This window comes from Odocoileus virginianus, chromosome 1 (assembly GCF_023699985.2).
Source record: "Odocoileus virginianus isolate 20LAN1187 ecotype Illinois chromosome 1, Ovbor_1.2, whole genome shotgun sequence".
Lineage (NCBI taxonomy): Eukaryota > Metazoa > Chordata > Mammalia > Artiodactyla > Cervidae > Odocoileus > Odocoileus virginianus.
This window is the reverse complement of record NC_069674.1, coordinates 31438081-31462100: the sequence shown is the minus strand read 5'-3', so window position 1 is coordinate 31462100 and position 24020 is coordinate 31438081. Positions and strand designations below refer to the sequence as shown.

General features: G+C 39.2%; 1 long non-coding RNA gene across 1 annotated transcript in view; it reads right to left on the bottom strand.

The window, feature by feature from the left end:
* Positions 1–420: 420 nt before the first annotated feature.
* The window catches only part of LOC110136704 (uncharacterized), a 196730-nt gene continuing 173130 nt past the window's right edge, over positions 421–24020 (bottom strand). Inside the window, exon 3 of the long non-coding RNA XR_011487299.1 lies at positions 421–487. This is a non-coding gene — a long non-coding RNA (uncharacterized lncRNA). The remainder of the gene's footprint in view (positions 488–24020) is intronic.

Below are 24020 nucleotides of genomic sequence, written 5' to 3'. Positions count from 1 at the left end.
GAAAATAATAGGGAAAAGGAAATACATTCATAGTACTGAATTGTATTAATATTTATTGACACTGTATGTTCACGTCATCTATTTACAAGATGAATCGTCTGTCAGTACCTATGTAAATGTCATATATGATACAAAATATGTAGATATTATATGTATTACTAATACAAGACATCAATAATGAAAACTGTGAAAATGAAATTCATATATCTTTGCAGGTATAACAATTCATGCATTGATAACAAAAAAGCAGCAGGATGATTGCTAATGGGAGCCTAGAGTAATCAATACAATTGCCTCAGGGTAGCCTAGCCTACATACTAATAAATGAATTTTTGTAAAATTTTCATGGCATACAGTATTGCAGTCATATTCATAATACAGTATTGGCAGCAATGTAGTATTTCTTAAAAAACCACTTACCTGTCTTGACAGGGTGATACACAGTTTCTCCAATTATGAGTGAGGCATACCATGCAGTAATGTAATTCTTTGAAAGTAAAATTACAAAACAGTAAGAAAACCAACACATTATTAATCTTATATGAAATATCACTAACTTAAGCCTATGTAAAACTCAACCAGTATCTATCTATCTATCTATATATATGTATTGCATTCATGGAATAGTTTTTCTTATGTCTTTTTTAATATTTCCAGACTACCAATTTCATCTGTGAATTTTTTCAAATTGTCTCAGATCTCCAAAAATTTTTTTCCAATATATGTTTTGAAAAATAGTCACATGAAAGTAGGGGTCTTCCCTGGTGGTCCAGTGGTGAAGGATCTGCCTGCTAGTGCAGGTGACAAGGGTTGAATCCCTGCTCCAGATCCCACGTGCTGTGGGGCAATGAAGCCCATATGCCAAGACTACTGAGCCCATACTCTCCACAACAAAGAAAGCCACAACAATGAGAGGCCTGTGCATTGCAACTGGAGAGTAGCCCCTGCTTGCTCCAACTAGAGAAAGCCCACCCAGAGCAAGACCTAGCACAGCCAAAAAATAAATAAATCAATAAAATAAAAATAATTTCCATGAAAGTGGACCCATGCAGTCCAAACAAGTATTGTTCAAGGGTCAACTGTATTTTTTTAAAACCCTCTATGTTTTGCTGTATATGCATGCTTTTATTCTCCGTTGTTTCCTCTGTCTGATAAAATGTTTCCTCTCTGGTTCAACTCTTAAAAAATTTTTAAAAACTCTACAAGTCTTCCATAATGAGATTCTCCTATATACCCCTCTGAGAAGCTATGTTTATGTACCATTAAAACACATATTACTCTGTAACACAATCACTTCTTTATATGCTTTTCTATTTTATTAGCTAAAACTGGCTTGAGGACAGGGCTGCTTATTTTGTCATTAAAATATATGCTTCTTAGAACTTACTGTACATAATGGCTATCACCTAAAAACAGTGTTTCAAGACTCTAGCCCAATAAATGCCATTGAATTACTGAATGGTCGCTGTTGTTGTTCAACCTCTGAGTCGTGACTGGCTCTTTGTGACCCCATGAACTGCAGCACACCAGGCTTCCCTGTCCTTCACTATCTCTCAGAGTTTGCTCAGATTCATGTTCACTGAGTCAGTAATGCTATCTAACCATCTCATCCTCTGCTGGCCCCTTCTTTCGCCTTCAATCTTTCCCAGTATAAGGATCTTTTACAATGAATCGGCTCTTCACATCAGATGGCCTAAGTGTTGGAGCGTCAGCTTTAGCATCAGTCATTCCAATGAATATTCAGGGTTGACTTCCTTTAGGATTGCCTTGTTTGATCTCCTTGCTGTCCAAGGGACTCTCAAGAGTCTTCTCCAGCACCACCACAATTTAAAAGCATTAATTCTGTGATGCTCAGCCTTCTTTATGGTCCAGCTCTCACACCTGTACATGACTATATGGAATCTTTGTCAGCAAAGTGATGTTTCTGCTTTGTAATATGCTATCTAGGTTTGTTATCCCTGGAGGAGGCCATGACAACCCACTCCAGTATTACTGCCTGGAGAATCCCATGGAGAGAGAAGCCTGACAGGCTACTGTCTGTGGGGTCACACAGAGTCAGACACGACTGAAGCGACTTAGCACACATGCGCATTCAGCTTGTTATAGCTTTCCTTCCAAGAAGGAAGCATCTTTCAATCTCATGGCTGCAATCAACATCTGCATTGTATAACTGTGTCCAGCCAACATGGATTTATAGCCACAAAACTCATTGTGCAAAGAAATGACTTGATTTCCATTTCTCTTTCTCCCCTTAAACCTTCTAATCTGAGTAATGGGAGACTAAAGTATCACCCCTTGGTGAGAGTCCCTTGGACTGCAAGGAGTTCCAACCAGTCCATCCTAAAGGAAATCAGTCCTGAATATTCATTGGAAGAACTAATGTTGAAGCTGAAACTCCAAAACTTTGGCCACTTGATGAGAAGAACTGACTCATTTGAGAAGACCCTGGTGCTGGGAAAGATTGAAGGTGGGAGGAGAAGGGGACAACAGAGGATGAGATGGTTAGATGGCATCGCTGACTCAATGGACACGAGTCTGAGTAAACTCTGGGAGTTGGTGATAGACAGGGAGGCCTGGCATGCTGCAGTCCATGGGGTCACAAAGAGTCAGACATGACTGAGCAACTGAACTGAAAGTATCACCCAGGTGAGGGAATCTTAGATCTTCAACCATCCTATGACATCTGATAGCCACCACTGAGCTGTGATCCTGGTCTTTGGGAACTGGCCTTCATACCTGTCATGCTGAGACAACTGCAGTCCCAATGGAGCCTCCCTCATATTTGAATAAATGCATGTGAATAAATGCAGTCTCCTTAACTCCTAGTGAGACTCCTTTGAGTCTCTGATTTGCTTTTTGCATCTTCTGTGCTTTTTGAAAAGCCAAGAAATCTCTGTCCTCCCTGCTCAGCCCTAGGTTGAGACCCCGTGAGCTTTTCCTTGGGCACCACACTCATCATCCCTAGAAAGTGCTATTCTGACACCCTGCTTTCATTCTTATCTTGGGAAAAACACACTTTTCCTCTGCTTCGAGATCACCTACATTTATCTGGAGTTAGGTTTCTCTCTACCATTTTGGCTACTCATTTTAAAGTCCCAGTCAATGCCATCTCTTTAGGAAAGGATTTCCTAGAGGAATGATATGATTGTTCCCAGTGAATGTGGTGGGATCTCTTCTTGTGAACTTTTAAAAAATTATCTAGTCATCTAGTTGTCACTTTCACATACAGCTATGAAATAGCAGCATATGTGTGTAAATATATATTTCAACTACATCATATATATTTGTTTTAGCATTTCAACTACAGCCTGTTACCTCTCCCCATTTCAGAATGACTCTCTGAATTGCCCAACAAATGCTATTATTCCTTAAAAAATTGAATGTACTCTGATTATGATATATTAACCTGCCACTGTAAGTTTTACATAGTAGCTGTTTAATAAATAGTTTCTTGGCTAGTGAAAATAGCACACTTCACACTGAACTCAAATTTTACTAGAGCTAGGAGAATTTCCAAATACCAAAAATGGCTTTTCAGTCTAGCTATGGCCCGCTTATTTCAAACAAAACTTAGGATGATAGCATTCTAGGATAACAATAGAATTGAGACAATCCCTTAGAGTTCATGTTAATTAGGTTTGCAGATGGTTTTAAATCTTTTCAATGTTTTTCTTTTTAAAATTTAAGCACAATGGGGAAATGGATTAGATACTGCCTGTCAGCTCAGCTCCATTGAAAGATGAGTGTAATAACAATGTTACATGCCTTTCATCCATGGGCTCACTCAACTCTAGGAAAATAGTTTCATGTTTTGTAAAACAAGATCAAACTCAAAGATTTAATCCAACCAATTCAATATTTGGTGAGCAATAAAAAGTGACATGTTTGTCTAAAGAAAGGCTTAAATGCCTGGACAAACAGATATGCCTCCAAAAATATAAAGGTTTTTTTCTTTTGTTCAGGCTGTGCCAGTTAGGATTTTGTCTCCATTACTGTGAACATTTTATGATCATGTCTCAACAGGAGTGCTCTGGTTGAGAAAGCACTTTCATTCTAAGTTTCTTGTCCCCCATGGGCTCTAAGTTTCTTAATCTTACTTTCGATCCAGAACTGATTTTTTCCCCTCTTTTGAAATGTTCGATAAAAATTCACTGTGGCCAATTTTGAGTTATTGGAGCATAAAAATGAAAATTTTTTTTTTCATCAGATAGGCAATTTTTCAGATGCTCTGGGGACAGTTAACTTAAGAATTGATTTTGAAAAGTCAAATGTTCTTCACAATATAATTACTCATGGAAGCGATTTTGTAGAAGCAAAACCAGTAAAATAAATGAGTGGTAGATTGAGAGTTGGAAGGAAGTATATAATCTGGAACTTGAAAAATTAGCTTTGTGATAGTTTAATTGGGCTTCCCAAGTGGCCCTTGTGGTAAAGAACCTGCCTGCTAGTGCAGGAGCCATAAGAGATGCAGGTTCGATCCCTGGGTTGGAAAGATCCCCTGGAGGAGGCCAAGGCAACCCACTCCAGTATTCTTGCCTGGACAATCCAATGGACAGAGGGGCCTGGTGGGCTTTCGTCCATGGGGTCATTAATAGACAGACATGATTGAGCGCACACACATGCATACACATAGTTCAATCAGTCAGTTCTTTTCCTCTGTGATAGCAGAAGGCTTAGCAATAGATGGCTCTTTGGCTGTCATTACCCCACTTATAATGTGTGCTTTTCTACATGTTCAATATCTTGGACACTTGGGGTCCAAGTCCTTCCTTTGTGTAAACTTTCATGTCAGAAAGTACACCGAACTAGAGAACAGAGGTGGTAAGAACGTTTTTCAAGACTCAGTCCCCTCCCTTCTGTATCTCTCAGAAAAGAGTAAGTACCTGGCACTGTCCACAGAGATTCATCACTTGCCTTGTATCACAGCTGTATCTCACTGAATTGTCCTGCCTTTCCTTCTCTAAACTTTCTCTTGCTCTGAGACTCCAACAACTAATATTATCCAAAGGATTAACTGTTATTTTTCTTAACCACTTTACTAAAGTCTGAATGACATGCTGCACATGTATAATGTACACAATTTGATGAGTCTGGAGATAAGTATGTATCTTTGAAATCATCAACCCAATCAATGCCATTAACAAACCTACCACCTCTTGCCATCTTTATTATTATTATCATTTTTCAGTGATATGAAAACATAAGATCTACCTTCTTAGCAAATTTCTAAGTATTCGACTCAATGTTATTAACTGTAGGCTCTAAGCTAAACAATGGATCCCTAGGACTGATTTATCTTGCAGGACCAAAACTTGTATTCTTTGACTAATATCTCCCCATTACCTCCTTCCCCTACTGTCTGGCAACTGCCATTCCACTCTCTGCCTTGACAAGTTTGGTCAGTTCAGATTCCTTATGTAAGTGGTAACAGGCAGAATTTGTCTTTCTTTCTTTGACTTGTGTCGCTTAGCATAATGCCCTCTAGGTTCATCTATGTTGTTGCAAATAGCAGGATTTCCTTCTTTTTAAGGGATAAATAATACTCCATTGTATGTCTTTACCACATCTTCTTTATCCATTCACCTGTTGATAGATATTTAAGTTACTTCCATGTCTTGGTTATCGTGAGTAATGCTGAAAAGAACAAGGAAGTTCAGAAATCTCTTCTTGATCCTGATTTCAATTTCTTTTGGCGTTATATCCAGAAGGGAGATTGCTGGATCTTATATTAGTTCTGTCTTCAATTGGTTGAGGAATCTCCATATGATTTGCCATAATGGCTGCACCAATTTACATCCACACCAGCGTGTATGAGGGTTCCTTTTTCTCCACGGCCTTGCCAACAGTTGTTATCTTTTGTGCTTTTTGATGATAGCCATTTTAACAGGTGTGGAGTGATATCTCAATGTGGTATTGAGTTTCATTTCCCTGATGATTAATGATGTTGAATACCTTTTTTCACATACCTATTGGCCATTTGTATTTCTTCTTCAGAGAAATATCTATTCAAGTCCTTTGCCCATTTCTTAATCAGGCTATTTGTTTCTTTGCTATTGAATTATAGGAGCAGCAACTGTTATTGAAAGCTACACTTAACTTGCGACTTCCAGGTGGCATTAGTGGTAAAGAATCTGCCTGCAATGCTGGAGACCTAAGAGACATGGGTTCAATCCCTGGGTTGAGCCCAGGGAAGAGCCCCTGGAGGAGGGCATGGCAACCCACTCCCATATTTTTGCCTGGAGAATCCCATGGACAGAGGAGCCTGGTGAGATACAGTACATAGGTTTGCAAAGAGTCAGACACAACTGAAGTGACTTAGCATGCATGCACACTTAAATAAGAATGGGGCTTTTGGTAGAAACAATCAGTTTCCTTGTGTCAGGGAGCAAAGCTAGGGAAAGAAGTTTGCCAGAGTGAGTGCATGTATTGCAAGGACACTACTTGAATGACTGAATATAAATCAAGTATTAAAACTGGCTCACTAGATGCTGGTGAGACTGTACAGTATCGCTGGAGTACTGGAAAGAATACTGTCAGTGCTCTATCCAGATTTCCCGAGTCCCTTTTACCTGTTCTATGTGTCAGCCCCTAGTTTTTCTGTGTTGGGCTTCTACCTGCTTGTCACTGGGACCTCCTTCAAAGACTGCCTCTGGGCTATTTGTAAAGACAGTAAAACATGTCCTGATGACTCCAACGTGGGGGGTATGAAACCCCAATTCTCTTGCCCTGAGGCAGGACAAAGGCTGAGGTAGCATTTATGCTCCAAAACTCCTCACAGGCTCAGGCAGGAACTGGGACTTTGAAGTCTACTAGAGTTTGGCTTCTTTTGCTGCCTCCCCCTGCTTCCCTTCCTCCCTAGCTGCTTTCTCCAGGGAGTTGTTGTTCAGTCACTCAGTCAGGTCTGACTCTTTGCTACCCCATGGACTGCAGCATCCAAGGCTTCCCTGTCCTTCACTATTTCCTGGAGCTTGCTCAAGCTCATGTCCACTGAGTCAGTGATGCCATCCAACCATCTTGTCCTCTGTCGTCCCCTGCTCCTCCTGCCTTCAATCTTTCCCAGCATCAGAGTCTTTTCCAATGAATCGGCTCTTCGCATCAGATGGCCAAAGTATCAGAGCTTCAGCTTCAGCATAAGTACTTCCAGTGAATTTTCAGGGTTGATTTCCTTTAGGATTGACTGGTTTGATCTCCTTGCTGTTCAAAGGACTCTCAAGAGTCTTCTCCAGCATCACAGTTCAAAAGCATCAATTCTTCAGTGAGATTCAGGAATCCTGATCTCAGAGGCTGCTTCTAGGAAATTCAACCTCAGACAAGAGCCAGGAGTCTCATATTTATAACAGTCATGATAGTTAATATTCAGCTTACTCTATGCCAGACATTACAGGGTGCCCCCTGGTGGTGCAGTGGTAAGAGATCTGCCTGCATGCAGGAGAACCCAATTCGATCCCTGGGTTGGGAAGATCCTCTGGCGAAGGAAATGGCACCCCACTCCAATATTTTTGCTTGGGAAATGCCATGGACAGAGAAAGAGTGGGACACGACCTAGCAACTAAACCACAACAAATGCCAGACATTATTGTAAGCATTATATATACTGTATATAATACACTCACTTATCTTCACACCACTATAAATAGGTACTAATCTGCAGAGCAACTGACTTTGCACAGGAATTTAAAAGATATAAAGCCTACAAATTTTTATGTATAAGCTATAGCTTATCCTTGTAAGGATATATTGTACAATACAAGGAATATGGTCAAAATTTTATAGTAACTATAAATGGAGTATAATTTCTAAAAATTGTACCACTCTATTGTACACCTGTAACATATTTCACAACTGTACATCAATAAAAACATTAATAAATAAAAGAGAGATACAAAGGTTGCTCAAGTGTCATTCCTGAATTCCTTCTAAACATGTTACTGACCTTTTTTTCCTCCTCCCTACTTCACCTCCTTAATTTTATTTGGGCCCCATGATTGTGAGTTAGCACCAGTGATTACCCATGTGGTGTTTACATCTATAAAACTTGCGAGTTCTTGCATTAGGAAAGATGGGGGAAGGGAGCTCTTTAGATAACACCTGCTCCAAATCACATGTGGATGAGACAGAGAGGGGCAAGGCTGTGACCACCAAGATATACATGGTCATCGAAATATTGGCTGGCTCTTCTGCAGGAATAATTAGAATAACTTCAGGTGGGAAGTGGTAAAACTAGGTGTTTTGCAGGATAGTGATATTAACATGCTTCATTCTACACAGTTTTGGAGATGTCAGCTATTTTAATGTCATTTCTCCTCCCCCATTCTTCTCTTCACATGCACCTTACATACAGAAAATCATAATTTATCATTTGTAAACCACCAGTTTATACACTCTAGTGTGATTAGAGTCCACCATTCTGGAAATTTTATGATCTTTTTTCCATAAATTAAACCAAAATTTTAAAACATGCGCAAAAGACTATTGAACACATTTAGGTAAGTCCTCTATGCTTTCTTATATTTCTTTTTGTCTCATTTCATTTAGAAATGGAGAATGGTCATCATTGTCAGGATGACAACATTTCATACACTGGAAAATAATTATCATGTTGCTTTCTCTTGACCTGGCAAAACCATTTCCTTCTTTGTGTAGTTGTTTGCTTTCCAACCATCTACTATTTTGCTACCTTCAGAATAACTTCTAAATGCATTTTCTTTTTAAGTGTATATCCCAGAACAACCTATTAAGTGCATTAAGTGATTAAAGTCTCTGAGTATTTGATTTCTGTATGGAATATGATTACTTTAGAATTCTTTCTGGAGTGTTGTATTAATGCCTGTGTTTCCGAAGCCTACTTGCTGAACTAATGAATAAATGAATGAATAAAAACAAGAGCGGTATACTATGCATATGTTTTATTACAAACCTTAAATATTTGTTCTGTCTTTTTAAAAAAGGCACAAATAAATCCCTTTGTCCTTGGATTTAAGATCTGGTATCATAGAAGGAGAAGCAACCTAGCACACACAAAAAGTATTTGAGACATGGGTCTGAGTCCTGGATCTGCTATGTTCAGCTATAGGGTCTTAGGCAAATTGCTCACATCTCTCAATGATCCAGGCCCCTCATCAGAAAATGGGGAATTTTGATAGATACTTTGAAGGTTGTTCAGAAGGTTGGAGATGATGCATGTAGTAACTAGGTAGTCATCAGCTCTTAAACAGTTGTTTATATTTAAGTTGTTGATGTCATAGAGACCTTGAGTTTCAAGGAAAACTCTGGAGAGTCTTGGGAAAAGAGCACTGGCTTTCTTGAGATTGAAGTTTGCTCTAAGCCTGTCACATTGTTTTCGAAGTCCTTGCCTTAGGAGGAATTTACTGACTCAAGGGAGTCAGCATGCAGGCAATTAGGAGTCTCTCTCTGCTGGGAGTTATTGCTGTAATCCTGATAATCCGAATTATCACTTAATCTCTGTGAACTACAGTGTCCTCATCTACAGAAAAGAGACAGTCGGAACAGAGACTTTCAAGGTCCCTTCTAAAATTTTGTGATTCTGAGATCCTTATTTTAAAGAGTTCATGGGAAACTAACGGATGGGTAGTAAAAGCAGTGGAGACAGTGGTATGTAGGAACCCTGGGGTATAGGCTCAGGACAGTCTGAGGGAGACAGCAAGCAAGAGAAAAAGGCTACAGTTAAAACTAAATTCAAAGACAGAAACAAAACCATTGCTCTCTTAATGTATTTTGGAAATCTGGGTTTCTTGCAGGATATTTTATAGAGCTCAATTGGCCTTAAAACCCTTGAAGTATGTAAATTACAAGTTTCTAAGTTTACTTTTAATGATGCTAATAGCCCCAAATCTTTGAACCAGATGGCATTAGGTTTAAAGAAGGAAGAAAAGATGTTGTAAGGGTAAGAGGGATTCAGTCAGTTGGGGTCAAGATGGCTAATGACACCATTTTTTTCCCTTTTATGCTTATGACCTCTATATTAGATCCATTTATCTTTCAGAAGAGACTGTTTTCATTATGATTCTGAGACATGTGCAAAGAGCTGCTTCCAGCTGAGACAGACATACCAGAGCCCCTGTTGGGAGACAGAGCATTAAGATACATACTGTGCTTTCACTCCTACAGAACTTAGAAAGTAGAAAAAAATGACTGATTTCAGCTCAGTCCATGCCTGCATATGCTGCCTGCCAGAGGAGCTGCTGCCACCTAAATGAAAATGGATCCATTTTTCATTTTTTTACCTTAAGTCATCACATACATAATACATGTAGTGTAGCCAACCTTAATAATATGGCTATGAATGCAACTGCCTCCTTTGTTTTCTGTTTTATAGCAAATTGCAGAGGATTTGATAACTATGCTATGAAAGGTACTTTGGTGTAATAGCTATTCCAAACATTTTGTTCAATTTTTATTATTAAAATACATTTTTTATCAATGATCTCTTGGAAAACCCAGAAACCATAAACAAGAACATAAAAACCACTTATAATAAAAGCTTTCTGAAATCACTACTGATAAGATTTTTATGACTATCCTTTCAGTCTTTTTTATGCACATATATGTGGTCTTTCAGATTGTGATAATAGGCATATTATTTGACTTTAAGGAAAATAAGACAATGTCATAAAAATTTTTATGACCATAACATTAAATATTCTTTGAGAATATAGTGGTGGGGCTGAGGTAAGGGTGAAGAGGACAAGAGAAAAAAACAGAAGTGGTGAAAGATGAATGGGGAAGGCTCCTTGGGGCTGTTTAAAAAGTAGCAAAGATCTGGTCTGCCATGCTAAAGTGGGGGAGGGTGTGGTAAGGTAGTGTGTAATACAGGCAGGAAGACGGTTATCCCATCTCCCTAAAACAGAATAAATTGTTTGGCAGGTTCCCCAGGATCCATTCATTCTTCCTAGACGGAGTATGGTGGAATAGAATAAGCATTCTTTGGACTTCAGGGTTTAATTCTGCCTCCTCAACTTATCTAATAGGCTACAAATTATTTAATACCTCTAGACCTCAGTTTCCCCCTCTAAAGAATGAAGATTGTACATAACTTATACTGAAGGTTAAATAAGATACTGCATCATTGTTTTCCCAGTGGGAAATTCAATCAATTTTAGCCACTGTTTTCAGATGCCCATGCCACGTCCCATCATCCTGCTCTCCATTCATGACATTTATGGATTTTTATAATATTTGCTGATTTTATTGCCTTTCTTCCCCAATTGTCCATAAGCTCGGTGAAAGAAGAAGCTGTAGTTCCTGATATGTAAAATCTATGGAACAAATGATAATTTAAAAATAATAAAACTGTTAAATAAATGAGGAGTAGTCAGAAAGATAAAAGAAAATAAGGACAAAATAGTTTCACAAAACTCAACTGACAAGTGTTTTTCAGCAAGGAATCATTAAACAGTGTCAGATGCTAGGAGAGATTGGAGAAACTAAGGACTGAAATGTATGCATGGGATTTCTTTAGCTGCTAAGTTGTGTCCAATTCTTTTGCAACCCCATGAACTATGGCCTGCCAGGCTCCTCTGACCATGGGATTTCCCAGGCAAAAGTACTGGAGGGGGTCACCATCATGGGGTTTGGCCATAAGGAAATCAATGGTGACCTGAGAAAGTGATTTAATGATGTGGGGGATCTAGGAGCAGACTGCAGAGAGAAAAGGAAGGACAGGGAGATGAGAAATCGGGGTAGCACGTATAGATCCTTCTTAAAAGGCTTGACTTTCACAGCCGAAGAGCAAGAGGTGGGAGCTGGGAGAATGGAGTACCTAGAAATGGTGTGTGTGTGTGTGTGTGAGGTGGTCACTCTGGGTGGTATGCCTGTGTGTGTGTATGACAATGTGTGTGACCCTGTGTCTGTCTATCCCTATGTGCGGCTATGTCTGTACGTATCTGTGTGTACATCCTGGTCTGTGTGTGTCTCTGGGAGTGTTGTAAGGGTGTGTGTGTGTGTGTGTGTGTGTGTGTGTGTAAAGAGAGTTTAAGGTGGAAGAGACTTGAGCATATTTCCAAGTTGAGGAGAAGGAGTCAGTGGGGAAAGAGTCTCAAAGAAAAGGGTCCTGTTAACCCTCAGGACCTTACTGGAGTTCAGATGATTTTGTTACTGAGTCTTCTTATCATCCACACACTCTGCTTGTGTATATCGCCCCCCTAATTACAGTCCTTATCTCTCCTGCTCCCTGCTTTCTTCCAATTGGTATGAAAGTGAAAGTGTTAGTCACTCAGTCGTGTCTGACTCTTTGACACCCTGAGGACTATAGCCTGCTAGGCTCCTCTGTCCAAGGGATTCTCCAGGCAAGAATAATGCAGTGGTTTGCCATTTCCTTCTCCAAGGGATCTTCCCAACCCAGTGATTGAACCCAGCTCTCCTGCATTGCAGGCAGATTCTTTACCGTCTGAGCCAACAAGGAAGCCCTCCAGTTGGTATGGATCTGAGAAAAACATTTCACTGTTAGGAAGAACATTTGAGTGTCATAAGGACAATGAATCATGGTGTCCATTTTTCCTTATAAACCTCTTTTTTGTACTATTGTGTAGACAGAACCTGAGAACAAATAACAAGTGATACATTTATTTGCTGAAAGTAAAAGCACATTCTAGATACACTATTCATAAGTTTAGAATCACTCAATTAAAAATACATGAGATAATAATACTAAAGTCTCTGCTTCTTTTGAAACTTTTGATATGTGCCCATTTGAAAGGACATTGGTGGGAGGGGATGTGGAATCCATATTACACTAAATACAAGTAAATGAGTCAGCTACTGTTTGCAAACTCTCACTGTCTACATTCCTCAATGGCATGGAGACTTAAACCAAAGGAGTTTATATCTTGTCAGAACACTGGACAAGAGGGGAAACTGTACAGCAGTGCTTTTTAGAAAAGAATATTTTTGCTTTGAAAAATATCATCACACACAGGAAAGGGAAGAATTTTCATCTGCTTTTTCATTGCAGATACTTTTTCAATAGAGAAAATATTTCTGAAGGAAAATATTTTTATGAAGTAATCTTGAAAACGTCATTTTTTTCTTTAGTTGCTTCATTTTTTTATGACAGTTTCAGAAGTCACAGGGTATCACTTCTGTCATACTTGATTAGATACAGTGGTTACAAAAGCCTACCCAGAAGGGAAAAGAGTTTGAAAACCGCAGTTTGAATAAAGAAGACATATGCATGTAAAACATTCAAAAGGTACCAAATGAAACAGAGTGAGAGGTTAAGTCTTCTCCTCTGATCCCCAGTCACCAAGTTCCCACCCTGGAGGCAACCACTGTTATAGTCTCTTGTGGGTTTTTCTGGAGTTATTCTTTGCATTTGTACTTGTACAAATTTATGTGTTCCCCTCCATTAGCAGCAGACTATATGTGTTGTCATCTGCTTTACTTTTTTTCTGAGTGGTTCTTGAATTTGGAAGTATGTGAAAAATAATATTGGACATCCTTAGCCAGAAGAAGCCCATGGGTTACTCCCCTTACCTTCCATGCACTACTAGGCATGGAGGCTTGTGTTTCAGACTTGGGCAGCAGATGAGAGAAGGAAGGAATCTAGGGGTGTTGGTATCTGTGGCTAGCGGAAAGTTAAGGATGGGAGCTATTATTATTTTATAACTTTAGATTGGGTTATACACTCAAAGTCAGAAAAGTGGCATTCACAAAAATAATGGCACTATTTTTTATTTTTATTTTTTTAGGAGTGACTAGAGAAAGGATTGATGGGCTGAAGGAGATGGCCAAAAGTTAATTTCTGGGAAAGAAGAACGATTTTAATGTCTTGTGGACCAAATGTGGCATGCAGTTGGAGAAGAGGCCATTCCCCTCCCCACCCCGCTTTAGAAACCAGCAAGGATCTGACACCCCTCAAATCTGCAGGGAGAGTACATGGAAAATTATAAACCAGGGTAGGAAAGGAAGGGAAAACCAGACACCATGCAGTTACAGACTGGCTTGTGGGTATGTGAGTGGCATCCTTTTGGTGAATTCCCTGAAATAACTTGGGAACACTTGGACATGCACAAATTACTAGTCATCCAACCAGCTGGAACTTTTACCATCATAATTTGGGCATAAAAATAGTCTGCAAATTTATTTTATACTCCCAATCTAATGAGGTCTGGAAAACTTGGGTTATATGTAAAAATGGAAAATACCAAATATACAACATAGGCAGGATGTAACAGGATGGTGGAATGGAAGTTTTGCTGCAAAACAACAAGTACCTATTCTAAATTGAAGTGCTGGACAGAGATTAAAAAGAAAGAGACTGAGAACTAGTAGACAATCCTTAACATTCCTCATCCTTATCAGGAAAATAAAAGGGTAGAGGAGATTGAAGTGTAATTTCTCAGGAGAATTTCTTTAGAGAGTTGTACTAACAGCCCAGGCCCTCTACAAGGGCAAGTTCTGAGAGATGCCTGCCCCTTTCCTTAAGCCTGATCTATAACTGAACCACCAGGAGAGTTCTCTATGTGTCCTCCAAGGTTGAAGGACACAGTGGACTTGTATCTGACTCTCTCTTGAGAAATCTTTGGGATGATCGTTTGGCTGGGCATGTGTGACAGGCAAGCTGAAGGACCCACCAGCCACCCTGGAGTTCACTGGGGCTGATGAGTGGTGAGTGTCTCCCTTGGGTGTCATGTGGACCATTGGTAAGAAAACTTGACCTTGGAGGCATCCTAGGTCCTTTCCAAAAGGGTTGCAGTGAGAAGTTGGAGGGCGGTATTGCTAGATTGCTAGGGGCTATGAAGAACATTATGCTCCAGGTAGCACAGAGCATCCAAGCTCAGAGAACTCTCGCTCCTCTTAAGTCTCCTCTTCTCTCCAGCTCCAACCCTAGAAGGGTCAGGGGTCACCCTTGGGCCAGCAAAGTGGGAGGAAGAACAGAAATTCTGGGTGAGAAGAATCTGACCAGATTCTGGGGGTTGGGAGAGACATCAACTTTTAACCACTTTCTGAATTTTGATTGCTACATTTTAAATGAAGGGGGGCCATTTAGTAACTAACGATAACTGTAGTGACCAAACATTTCCATTTCCAGGGGCAGAGGATGGCTAGTTCTTTTACATGTAGGAAAGCAGTGTTCTAACATCTCATCCCATAAAATATGCTTGTGCCATATAACAGTTACCTGGAGACCAAGGAGGAAGAAAATAGAATAAACCCTTGACTTCTCCAGCATTTTCTCTATTTCCCAGAGGTTCCTCAGTTTTTACTTTATACTGATGGATTTCTTTCTTGCAAGTGCGCTAATATTTTCCTGTCAACTGTCTCCAGATAACTTCTTTCCTGTTTTTATTCCCCCAGGGTTTTTTTTATTATCTTGGGCTGCTGCCTTCACCATTAGACCTGTTCTTCCCAGAGGACAGACTTGCTTGCTGACCCTGTGGTGGCAATAGTCCTCATTCCAGCATTTCCTTCCCCTTCAAAAAACACAGACCCTTAAGAGGGAAGAGCCCAAGGACATAGTTCTCCAGTGCCAGGGGGTACCCAAGAGACAGGGTCTCTGTTCTCTGCGAGTGACAAGTCACCTCTTAATTCATTTGCATTAACTGGCTACTTGTGAAATTCTCCTTAATCAACTGCATCTAATAGCAACTGCTGTGGATCATTTGAACAATTAAAATCAGGCCATCAGTTTGGGAGACTTTAAGGCTCCAGATTATGAATATGTGCAGAGTTAAAAACACTAGGCCATTGGCCCTGGAGACAGAGAATCGAGTTTTCACTTCAGTCTCCAAGTGTAATAAGTATCTGTGCATGCTTGAGGTGACTACTTTACCTCTCTATTAAGTGAGATAATAAGCATAACATTTTGAGCAAATACTAGTGTTAAATAAACATTTGCTAAGTATTAACTGTAATCCTGACTCATTAATCCCAAATTTACCTATCTCTTATATTCCCAGGCCTTTACATACTTCTTTCTTGTTAGTTTCTTTCTTTCACTTTTGGTCAATGGCATTTTGATTTATATGAGTTTTCTCTTTCTAGGCCAGGGTCTTTCTCTTAATGACCTGTACAAAAAGTTTAAATGACTTGCAAATAATAACCTAGAAAACTGTAAACTTGCTACACATAGGATTGAGCTCCCTCCCAACCTACCTTAATGCTAAAGTTCTACAATGGAAAAGAACATGAATTACAGACTATTAAATCAGTAAGATTCCTTAACGCTACAGCTCCTTCATTTCGCACCTTTGGTTGATATTTCCCAATTGTTATCCTTTCTTGGGCTTCCCTTGTGGCTCAGCTGGTAAAGAACCCACCTGCAATGCGGGTAGACCTGGGTTTGATCCCTGGGAAGATCCCCTGGAGAAGGGAAAGGCTACCCACTCCAGTATTCTGGGCTGGAGAATTCCATGGACTGTATAATCCATGGGGTTGCAAAGAGTCGGACACGACTGAGAAACTTTCACTTTCCCCCCTTTCTTCCTGGTTTACTTCTGAGCACATGGAGAGGTTTAACAATACTTGGTGCCATGCCAGCTGCTTTGCACTGATTTCTAAGCCTCCTTTGACAATGGAATCCTCGGTATCTTTCCTTCTCAAACCCATGCAAACCTAGAATTTCTTTGGTTCCTGGAAAGACTACATTTCTCTTCATTTCAGGTAGACTCAGGATCCCAATTTATGTATTATTGATGATTTTGCTCCTGGTAATGGGTGGAGAAAGGAAAAGCATCTGAAAGAAAAGTTTGTCCCCCAGAGGACTTCACTGTGGGACGTTCAGCGGATGGAAGGAAGAAGGTAGACCACAGAGGATTCAAAACAGACATCAGACCAAAGATGTGAGCAGGTACAGAACTCTGATCAGACTTTCTGAATGCTAGCTGTTTTCTATAATCACTTTGTCAGTTACTTTGCCTTATGATGTTGAAGTAGAATTTCTTATAAAGCAAAAATCGGTCTGTGGGATTTCTAAACCCTTTGAAATAGTAATTACTTTTTATGGCATCTATCTCAAGGCAGGGGGTTCAGGTTGTTTGCTTGATAATGGATGCAAATACTTCATCACTTTGATGAGAAGCTGTCATAGAAATTGTAGACAGGTGGGGAAATCTTTATAATGTTTTTCTGCATTAATCAAAGGTGCTGTGCCTTTCTTAGCTCACGGTTTAAGTTTAAATTCTACTCTGGAGAAAGAATGGTAAATTTAACAAATATAAATTAAATTAATGACTATAAGAGTTAAAAATTTGCATTATCTGTAGTTTATTCAAGAAGTAAAAAGTATTCAGATTGGTAAGGAAGAGGTAAAATTGTCATTATATGCTGATGACATGACACTGCATATAGAAAACCCTAAAGACTCCACAGAAAAACTACTTAGAACTGATAAATTCAGCAAGGTAGCAGGATACACAATTAACATAAATAGGTTGCATTTATTTACACTAACAATGCAATATCAGAAAAGGAATGTTAAAGAAACTCCTTTTAAAATTGCATCAAAGCAAACAAAATACTTAGGAATAAACCTGATCAAGGAGGTGAAAGACTTATACGCAGAGAATTATAAAACATTAATAAAGGCAATTAAAGATGATTTAAAGAAATGCAAAGAAATCCAATGCCTTTGGATTGGAAGAATACAGTTAAAATGCCATATTACCCAAAACAGTATACAGATTTAATGCAATCACTATCAAATCACCTACAATATTTTCCACAGAACTAAAACAAATAATCCTAATATTTATATGGAACAATAAAGACCCAGAATTGTCAAAGAAATTCTGAGAAAAAAGAACAAAGCAGGAAGCATAACCTTCTCAGATTTCTGATAATACTCCAAAGCTACAATAATCAAAACAATGAGGTACTGGCACAAAAACAGACATATGGATCAATGGGACAGAATAGAGAGCCCGGAAACAAATCCATACACCTAGAGTCAATTAATCTTCAACAGAGGCGGCAAGGATATATAATGGGGAAAAGACAGTCTCTTCAGCAAGTGGTGTTGGAAAAGGTGGACAGTCACATGTAAACCAAAGAAGTTAGAACACACCCTCACACCATACACAAAATAAACTTAAAATGGCTTACAGACTTAAATATATGGCATGGTACCATAAAAGTCCCAGACAAGAACATAGGCGAAATATTCTTGGACTCAAATCATACCAATGTTTTCTTAGGTCAGTCTCTCATGGAAATAGAAATAAAAGCAAACATAAACAGATGGGACCTAATGAATTGTATAAGCTTTTGCATAGTAAAGAAAAACATAGACAAAATGAGAAGATAACCTTAGGGACTAAGAGAAAATATTTGCAAATGATGTGACTGGTAAGGGCTTAATTTCCAAAATTTTGAAACAACTCATTCAGCTTAATAACAAAAAACAAACAACCCAGTCAAATAAGGGGCAGAAGACCTAAATAGACATTTCTCCAAAGAAGACATAGATATGGCCAAGAGGCACATGAAAATATGCTCATTATCACTAACAATTAGAAAAATGCAAATCAAAACTGCAATGAAGTACCACTCCCACAGGTCAGAATGGCCATCATTAAAAAGTCTACAAATAACAAATGCTGGAGAAGCTGTGGAGAAAAGGAAGCCCTTCTACACTGTTGGTGGGAATGTAAATTGGCACAGCCGCTTTGGAAAACAGTGTGGAGGTTCCTCAAAAAAACTACAAGTAGAGTTGCCATATGATCTAGCAATCCCATTCCTGGGCATAAACCCAGACAAACTATAATTTGAAAAGATACATGCACTTCCATATTCATAGAAACACTATTTACAATAGCCAAAACACAGAAGCAACCTAAATGTCCATCAACAGATAAATGGATAAAAAAGATGTGGTACATATACACAATGGAATATTAGCCATAAAAAATTAAATAATGTGCCATTTGCAACAACATGAATGGACCTAGGGTCTTCCTAGGTGGCGCTAGTGGTAAAGAACTCACCTGCCAATGCAGGAAGGTAAGAGACCTTCTCCTTTGATCCCTGGGTCAGGAAGATCCCTGGATCATAAAGATTCCCTGCAGGAGGACATGGCAATCCATTACAATATTTTCTTGCCTGGAGAATCCCATGGTCAGAGGAGCCTGACAGTTTACAGTCCATAGGGTTGCAAAGAATCAGACATGACTAAAGGGATTTAGCATGCAAGCACAAATGGACATAGAGACTATCACTTTGAGTGAAGTTAGTCAGAAAGACAAATGCCATATGTTATCACTTATATGTGAAATCTAAAAGATGGAGCAAAAGAACTTATCTATGAAACAGAATAAACTCAGATATAGATAATAGGTTGTCAAGGGGAGGGGGATAGGAGAAGGATGTTCAGGATCAGTAGATGCAAACTATTATATATTGAATGGATAAACAACAAGGTCTATAGCACAGGGAACTGTACTTCATATCCTTTGATAAACCATATGAAAAGAATATGAAAAAGAATATATATATAAATGAATCACTTTGCTGTACAGCAAAATACAACATTGTAAGTCAACTATACATCAAAAAAATAAGTATTTTTAAAAAGAATCAAATAGTCTCAGATTAACCTACTTGCAGTTTTTCATCTGCCACACTATCCACAGCAAGAAAATGCATCAACCTGTAAAGATGACATTCTTATGTCATTGACTCTTTCCTTCTACTATCCAGAATATGTCCGGTTCTGAGTCTGTTTAGTCAAGCAGGCATGTGAAAGAATAAGAATTTCTATGGTGTTTTAAAAACTGGATTTGTGGCAAAAATCACTTCCTTTGTTCAAACTCCAAAAATAAGAGTCTAGAGAAAATTTCCCTCTGTCTTGGCAGCCTTCCAAGAGATCTTGGGAGGTGAGTGGATGATGGACTCAGAGGTACCCCTCATGGCTTCCCACCCTCTCCTATCACAGAAGGACATGTGATTTCTGTGTAGACTCATGTAAGCTGAGGCTCAAGCCTCTCCTACGTAGACACCCTCAAGGAGTCGTCGCTACCTGGCATCCTGCTTAGTAAGCAAGCTAGAGAGAAGTCATTTCAGGATAAAAGGATACATAGGTTAAAGAAATTTTAGTGAAGTTGAACCTTACCTCCACCTACTAGTGCTTTTTATGTTGTTTATGACTTTATGATAACTTGTAATTAAATATGATCCATTCCTTTATCTTGACTCCAGTATCATGACCAGTGCTTTGAATTCTCATATCTCCTTTCAAATTTTCTCATTAATTATCATTGGGATTTGTGATCTGTGTTTCTTAAAATTTTAACCAAGGTTGATTTAATATTAAGTTGGTAATATTAGCTTCCACACACTCTACATCAGGTCAACCTTCAGGATTCAAATGAAGAGTTAAACATGCTTTCAGTACAAGCAAAACCAAGTTCCAAGTTTCACAGTTTTCAGTAGTTTACAGAACCAAGCCAATCTTATTCTCTGTATGAATTGTTTCTTATAAACCTTGACACTACAGACAATTAACTGGCAGACTAGCTTGCATTTGAAAATACTGCTTCTATCTTTCTGTCATAGGATCACCTAATGAAGCAGGAATGTGAATCCCGTAACTGACCAAAGCTATTCTGACCACAGCTAAAGGGCACTTGTAACCAACACCATAATGTAGCCAACAACACAGTAGAAAGCCATGTTTCTTGTAATTAAAAAAAAAAAAAAACCAAACACTTTGATGGTAATTTTAAATGCTATTTAAGAAGTAAGACATCCAACAGGCAGTGAGACAGTATTTTTCTAATGTTCTTTGGTGTTTTCCCTTGCTAAAATATATACAGTTCTGGAAGAAATGCATTGTAGTATGTCTAATATTGTGACATATTTCATGGCCACATGAATCACTCTAAGAACTTTGGCTGTCTTTCTTAGTCAACATGGGCTATATAATAAAGTATCAGACATTGGGTACCTTAAACAACAAATTTATTTTCTAATAATCTGGAGCCTGGAAGTCCAAGATCAGGGTGCTGGAATGGTTGGGTTCTTGTTGAACCTCGCTTCCTGGTTTGTAGATGACTGTCCTCACATGGTGATGAGAGTAAGAGGGCAAACTCTCTGCTATCTTTGTGTATAAGGAATCTATCACATTGTGAGGACCCCATCCTCATGACCCCATCCAGCCCTAATGACTTCCAAAGGCTCCATCTTCAAATACTATCACATTGAGGGTAGGGCTTCTGCATACAAATTGGGAGTGGGGCACAAACATTTGATCTACAACAGCCCCCTATCTCATTTTCATATAACTACCAGAACTATGTCTTTAATATTATAAGTGGACTAAGGAAAATTATGCATCATATTTAGGAAGTTGGACCTGAATAAAATTTGCATGCATACTTTGGGGTTGTTGTTGTTTTCCATTTTTAAAGTTTGCAATTTTATGAAAATTTCAGTTCAGTTCAGTCACTCAGTCATGTCCAACTCTTTGCGACCCCATGAGCTGCAGCACGCCAGGCCTCCCTGTCCATCAGCATCTCCCGGTGTTTATTCGAACTCATGTCCATTGAGTCTGTGATGCCATCCAACCATCTCATCCACTGTCATCCCCTTCTCCTGCCTTCAATCTTTCCCAGCATCAGGGTCTTTTCAAATGCGTCAGTTCTTTGCATCAGGTGGCCAAAGGATTGGAGTTTCAGCTTCAGCACCAGTCCTTCCAATGAATATTCAGGGCTGATTTTCTTTAGGACGGACAGGTTGAAAATTTAGAAACACACATGTAGAGTCAAACATGTTGAAAGCAAGCAGTGCACTTCTTCCTCTTTCCCCCACCCTGATATTGCATGCTAATGACGCAAACCCAAGGGCCTATTTGACAATAGGAGTGGCTGCTTATTAAATTCGGAGAAGGCAATGGCAACCCACTCCAGTACTCTTGTTGGGAAAATCCCATGGGTAGAGGAGCCTGGTAGGCTGCAGTCCATGGGGTTGCTAGAAGTCAGACATGACTGAGCGACTTCACTTTCATTTTTCACTTTCATGCATTGGAGAAGGAAATGGAAACTCACTCCGGTATTCTTGCCTGGAGAATCCCAGGGACAGCGGAGCCTGGTGGGCTGACATCTATGGGGTCGCACAGAGTAGGACACGACTGAAGTGACTTAGCAGCAGCAGCAGCTTATTAAATTATAGAGCTATAGCCACTGAAATAGACAAGAGTCTTTTGGTCTAATTCCATCCCCTGGAGAAGGGAATGGCAACCCACTCCAGTATTCCTGCCCGAAGAATTCCATGGACAGAGGAGCCTGGTGGGCTACAGTTCCTGGGGTCTTAAAGAGTCAGACATGACTGAGTGACTAACATTTTCTTCACTTTTACTTCATTTTCTCTAAGTAGGTCATCAATGAAACTATCCCAGACTAATAATTTTCCCTTCAGTTTTTTTCTTAGCTTTTCATGTAATTTCTAAAATCTCTTTCTACATTCTTTTGTAGCATTTAACTACCTGTATGGAAAAAAGGAAGCTTCACAAAGGTAATTGTCAAGATATTGTATCTGTAAAATCCCTGGTAAGTAGACTCAGCAAAAGATAGCTAACTAGACTTCCAGTTACTTATTAGAATTGAGGAATTGCTCATTTCTATTAATTGTTATAAAACCCCTGGCCTACATGCATAATTTAGTCATCAATGCCCATACCACCCATTGAGAAGCCCAGTTCCAGACAGACACCCCCTTTTCTGTTTTGAATAACAGTAAACTTCAGAGAATGAATGGAACATATGATCTGAAGGGCTCACTCTGTGAATCAGAACTTCAGGAAACTGCAGTAAATTATCTGGCAATCAAACATATCCCATTGATAGTCTGAATCCAGATCAGCCTCAAGCCTTTGCTTTAGAATTGGCAAAACAGCCCTGGAAGCCTGGCAGTTTTGTTCTAGGGCTGTGGTTCCCACCTACTGCCTTCCTCTATAATCCGCTCTCAATGGGAGGTGGTATCAGAAATGCCACTTCCGCTACCAGGCATTAGAAAGCAATAGAGTTCACCATGTTTATCCTGTGTCTTCTGAAACCAAGGGTCTCCTATTCTAAGATATTCAAACAAAATTCAAAACAGTGGCCTTGGAGCGGAATTTCAAGGGAGGCCCCTACAAAGCCCGCCAACTCCATGGTTTCCAGTAAAAGGAACTCCTGCTTCAGTCTTTTTAAACCTGGTTCAAGTAAAATACCATTCTCATACCAGAATTTGAATCACATTTCCTCTGTCCACACAGCTTCTATAGTCTTGCCAGACAGAGTATTTACCCCTCTACTTCCTGATTTAAACAAAAAAAATCTGGCTGGCCTATTTTTAATATGCTAATTATCTCCATCTGTAAGTGCCTCCTAGCCTCTTTAGCTTTTCTTGGCCCAACCTCAAATCCCAACATCTCTTCCAAGGGAAAAAAAATGAGTATCCGCCTACGGACAAGAGCCAAGGTGCATAACGAGAGAATTGAAGCTTTCCATAACCAAACATAAATATGGTGCAAATTAGCAATCAGAATTTTAACACTAAATCTCTTTAAAGATAATAAACCTTAAATTAACTTACTTTTCCACTTTGTTTCTGTGATGAATAGTGCCCCAGGATATTTAAATAATGAAGATTTTTTTATACACTTTCCCAGATATATAAGAAAGACAGGATCAACCTACTTAAGTGAAGCAGTGGCTGCCATTTTGCTGAATCTCTTTGCTTTCTGTGGACTGTGACTGTTTTGTCCTCGGACCATATGTTTAGCTATAAAAATTACATGGGCTACCACATGAAACTTCATACTGTGTGATGAGGGAAATAATAATATCTTTGAGAAATGAACTACACTTTCAAAATAATATGTTTTCCTTGGCCTCTTGGAATTTGTTTGTAAAATTGAGAGAGGAGGAATTAAAGCAAAGCTCTACCATTTTTAGCAGATGTATCATTTCATGCTTTGTGTTTGGGTAGGAAGTGGATAGATTGAGGTCAGAATTCATATAATTTCCTTACAGATGTGTAAGGGCAATCATTTTTTTTTTTTAAGTCCTTTTTAACCATTGCATGGG